Raw genomic sequence first — 5645 nt, 5'->3', positions numbered from 1 at the left:
TTCAGCAGGAGCACATTAACCCTCTGTGGGTGGGAAGTATATTATGATGCTGTCTCAATAATAGCGTAGGTAACAGTGATGCTTTATGGGTATAGCATTTTTGTACATCACCAGGGTAAGATGGCAGAAACACCATCACAAGATGCACTGTGAAAAGTTAGTTGACTTTACTTAAAAAAGTAAGGGAAAGGAAACCCGTTGCCTTAAAGGATTAGTTCACGTTCAAATGAAAATTAGCCCAAGCTTTACTCACCCTCAAGTAGGGTTGCCAACTTCTGGAAAGGAAAATAAGGGACAAACGTGGTTCTTTACAGGAAAATAAGGGACACTGAAAATATTTGTATTATACCACACAGTGTATGTCATTTCACTATCTGCAGTTAAGTATATGTATAAAAGATGTATAAAAGATTCTCAGACATAAACACATTTGGGTAATTTCATGTCAAAATCAACCAAATTTCAGAAACATTCCCTGCTCAAATTTTTGATTTTCCTTTTTTTTTCTTCCTGAAGAAAGACAAACATAAATCAAGAAGAAAGCCAAAATATTAAATGCAATGGATGTATATTTACTGAGTAATCCAATATTTTGTAATGGGGGGGGGTCAGAATTACAATTTTCACCTGAGATTTGGAGTCAGATTACAGGGGGGTAAAATGACTTTAGAACAACATATTTTACACAGAGATTGGTAGGACTGTTAGTTAAATCTGTTGACGTTAGCAATCTTTGTTGCATTATATGCCAACAGTTCAAAAATGGCAAAAAGCACTTCTTGTGTTTTTCGCCCAAAGTTTGCATTTCTGTAACTCATATTATAGATATCTTAATATCCTTTTAGATTATAATTCTCAACAAACTTTTCTTTTCTTAATTTTAAGTCCCAATATAGTTAATTTCCAGAGATAGGGATCTCAGTGCACCTCCATGAGTAAATTGGTACACATTTTCAATGGTCGCACATTTTTCTGAAGAACAAATAATGTTGAAACTATAAATGTATCTTGTTTTTTTCTATCAACACAATTGAACGTTCCTGTCTGAGTGCCATAAATAATATTTTTCCAAAGTTTTTGTGCCTGTAATTCTAAAAGTATTAAAGATATCTCAATATCCGTCTATTATTTTAAGTTATTGCTTGATATGCACTGAATTCATGTAAAACTCATTTTTCTATATATATATATATTTTTTTTTTCTGTTGAAACTATGTTTGTTTGGCAGGTCCACGCTGGTTGTCAAACTTGTCATAGTTATGACGCTATCACTTGGTCAATTTACACTAAACAGCCATCTCTGATAATGATTTTTTAATTCAACTTTACTATGCTATAATATTCCGCTGCTGAAATGAGCATGACGTGGTAAATCCGTCCCGTGCTAATATGCAGTGTCATGTTTTGCTCGTGATGGAGCGACTAGCTTGTAGTAGAACAGAACAATTAACTAGTTAGTAACATACCTGTATATTTCGCTTTCTTTTTTAATCCTCTTTTTTATTTTTACGATACTGAGCCCCTGATGGCTTTGACCTTTTCATGACGATGAAACTAAAACACTTAAAGGGATAGTTCACCCAAAAATGAAAATTTGATGTTTATCTGCTTACCCCCAGGGCATCCAAGATGTAGGTGACTTTGTTTCTTCAGTAGAACACAAATGATGATTTTTAACTCCAACCGTTGCAGTCTGTCAGTCGTATAATGCATAACACAAATGCAATAGCATCTCATAAAAGGAAGATGCCAACATAAGTTATAACCATAATTAAACTAAACAATACCTGTTCTATCTTCATGCAGCATATATTCTCTGGCTCTGTAGGATCTTACAACAGTTCCCACACAAGCGATTTATATATTATCATAACAGAATATGCAATCAATAACTTTAAGATAGTTATCTCCACATCAGTTACATAAATTAATCAATTAAAGGTGCAATATCTAAAAATTTTGTCTGCTAGAGGCCTATTCAAAACACAGGCGTAGCTTGATGATGCCAGCGCGGAATCTTGGGACATGTGATCTTCAACTCAAAGGCTGGTGCAAAAGAATAGGGATAGCACTCGGGAAATAATCATGTTCATGGATGCGATTATTAACGTTATTGTAGTATGAAGCAGAGCAGGACCGAGTGTTATGGGGGCTGAACGAGGCCGCGCAGCGATTGCGCAACACACGCCTCACGAGCAGCGGAACTTTTATTATGCCACAGTCGCCGGCGCTGCTTCCGCTTTTCCGGTCATGAGTATGAGGTAACGCAGCTCTGTTTATCTTATTAGATACATTTGAGAGTGTTGAAAATAATGTTATAACGTTACTCTGTGCGTTCGCTCGGTGGCTGCTGTGAGACACTTGTTTGAGACACACTGCAGTAAGATAGATAGAAGCTTTGTGAAGCACCGAGGCTTTCCCCTCAAGTGTATCGTAAAAAGGTTCATTACTCGAAGCTTTTCAACACGGTGCATACTAACGACATCTTGTAGTCATGTAATAAATCACTCTGTGCCATGAAAAGCGTATAAAACAATGAACTGGGAATAAATACAAACTTAACATGCACAAAACTGCACATGTAAATTCGTATTATGACATATTCCTCTGCTAAAAAGCAAATGACACTTCACATCTGCGCAAGGGTTCACGTTATGTGAATCAGAATACGAAGCAGTCACGTGGTTGTGTGCGAAAACGAAGCTTCGGACGTCACCGATCACGTGGTCAAGCTGCGATACAGCGCTTCACTGTGAGATGTTTGGTTTTTTTGATACAAGCTTCGAAGCTTCGGTGTCAAACGTCACATCACTAAAGCTAGATCGGTTTTGAATATATGCTGGATGGCTTGTGTTGATAAATGGCATGCAATTAATTTTAAAACGTATTGTATGATGGAGAAAATTCTGTATTACTGTTACTAAAAATAAAGCTGAATCTGATTATGCTATGTTAGCTACTTGACAAAATAGTGTTTCTCTGAGGCATGGTAATTAGAAAATTAGATTTAAGCAATAAGACTAAACGTGTTGAGCTATATAACAACAATTAATTTTCTGTCTATAAATATATCAAAACAGTTGTTGCCTTGTCTATTAAAAAGTGTAATATATTAAAGTGTCTTTGGTGTTTCCATGGTTTCTACAAAATAAAACCGAAAACCGAGGCAGACCGAGGGTTAACGCGGGTATGTATGACGCAATTGACAGGCGACTCCCGGAGCTTTGTGTTAAAATCATAGGCCGTGTCCGAAATCGCACCCTATACCCTTAAATAGGGCACTATTTGAGAGGACAGCCATTTGTAGTTGTGTCTGAAACCATAGTAGACGATGTTGAGTGCACTCATTCAATCCCACAATGCACCGCAATAACGAGTGTACAACCGATGCACGCTCGGCGGCTAGAGAAATACCCATAATGCACTGTGAGAGTCGCGCGCTGAATGAATTCCCGCGTCTCGCCAGGAGATGGCGCCCACAGCTGAATCAATTATCCATTCATTTTCCAAACCGCGCTGGTCCAGCATTATCATGCAGGTATAAATTCCTTTTTAATTAATCATTAAATCATTTAAAAGGTTTGAACATGCTAGTCCAACATAAATATTTATTACTACTGGAGCTGCCAGTTTGCTACATTTCAAAAGATTATTAAACAGCAGCACAAACTATGCAGAATCTGCAGCCCTTCCGATGCACTCAGTGTCCGAATTCACTCACTCGTTTCATTCCCTCTTTCAAGTGGACTATATTAGTGGAGTAATGTAGGGAATAGTGAATGAGGGTATTGGGGGCGATTTCGAACACAGCAATAGACTGTAAAAAAATATGGACGTAGTGTCCGTGACGTCACCCGTAGATTTCTGAAGAGCATTTTTGAAGCGAAAATGAGGCCGCTGCCATCTTAGCAGCGCGTCACCACACGTCACTCCCGGATAACTGAAAATGGGAAAAGAGGCGGGACGTGGTTGGAACCGAGATGACTGGTTGCTGAAACCACGCCCGCCTGGCTCGACGTGATCAATCATGTTAGCAGTTAAAGGAGCTATCTATCTATCAAAGATACTATCTAAAATATTGATAAAGATAAGTTATATCATTAGAAAGTTCCAAAGGTTTACAATCTACGGTTACTTTTTTAAGATATAGATGCTCCAACGCCAGTAATTAATAACAAAACGCAAAATCAAACGGGACTCTATACCTTTATAATGAAATAGTGATCACGAGATGAATCCAATCTGTGGCACTTAATTGGGTAAAATGTCCATGAGTGTCCTTTGCAAAACAAAAAAAAATTACTTTTTGTCCACAAAAGCGTTAAATCCATGAAATATTGATATATTATCATTTCTTCTGAATGATCTGCCAAAACCACAATTTGTACCAACCTGTAAACATGTTTTTTTCTGCTGTAAAGTTGGCCGTTTTAACACATTTTAACAACTCTTTTGGAGTCTGTCCCTAGCGGCCAGTCGATGAATTGCAGTTTAAATCACTTCCGTATTGGCATCATGAGAAACTGGGCGAGGTTGCCGCTTGGTTAAAATTGCAATTTTCTCACGATTTACAAATAGTTGGAAACATTTGGGATATTGTAAGTACTCAAGTGGACAAAATATATAATGCTGGCCTAGTGGTTTTTGGATATTTTACTGCAAAAATATTACATATTGCACCTTTAACCATTCAGAAACGTCCTGTTGCATTCTACATGTTTTCACTTCTTCTTGAGTCTCTCCATCATTGTCCGACTTCGATTTGAACATAAAAGGCTGAACAGTTTCTGACATTTCTAGTGAGTCTTCGTGAGGTAATCGGCACTGCTAACACTATGCGCTAACATGAGCTCTTGAAACCCCGCCCTCTGCTTAGGAGCAGCAGCTCATTTGCATTTAAAGGGACACACAAAAACTGAGCTTTTTTGCTCACACTAAACTACCAATAATGTAAGACATTTGGAAACCGCAAACGGTTGTCATTCATTGTACTGAAAGACAGTTAATATAAAAATGTTTAACACAAAGTATTTTCTGAAATTTTGTTTTAATAGTATTTTCGTGCTGTGACCATGGGGGAACGTGTGTGACATAGCTATGTGCACTTACCAGACCGTCATATACTAGTGTTTAATGCTGAGGACGAATCTAGTCTACAAGCCTCTGAAGGACTAGACTAGAAAGGACACAAAAGGTCACTTGCAAGATAATGTCACAACTAAAGGGGAACCCCATTAACAGTTTGATGTTACACAGCAGTTTGATGTAGTGTTGTCAAAAGTACCGGTACTTCGGTACCAAAAATTACTGAAATTTTGAAAATGTGACGATACCAGCATTTCTGTAGTACCGGGAGCACCGAGAATCCGGGTATATTCGGTACCCACTGATAGGGCTGTGCCAGTATTTACTTGAATATGACACGAGTGAAGCACAAAGCTTTGTTTACAAAAGAAATAATAGGTTAGCAATTAAATGTGACATCGCAGCCATGGAAACATTTTGGTTCATGCCGAATGTGAGAGGTACGAGAGTCCATAAATTTAAGCTTTGTATTCTGTTTTGCGAATCACGATCTGGTCACCCGATTAGCAGAGAATTTAACAATATTCCATTAGCCTAGTTATTCCATTGAACATGGAAAT

The sequence above is a fragment of the Ctenopharyngodon idella genome, chromosome 9 (genome assembly GCF_019924925.1).
Source record: "Ctenopharyngodon idella isolate HZGC_01 chromosome 9, HZGC01, whole genome shotgun sequence".
Taxonomy (NCBI): Eukaryota; Metazoa; Chordata; class Actinopteri; order Cypriniformes; family Xenocyprididae; genus Ctenopharyngodon; species Ctenopharyngodon idella.
This window is presented reverse-complemented; position numbering follows the sequence as displayed.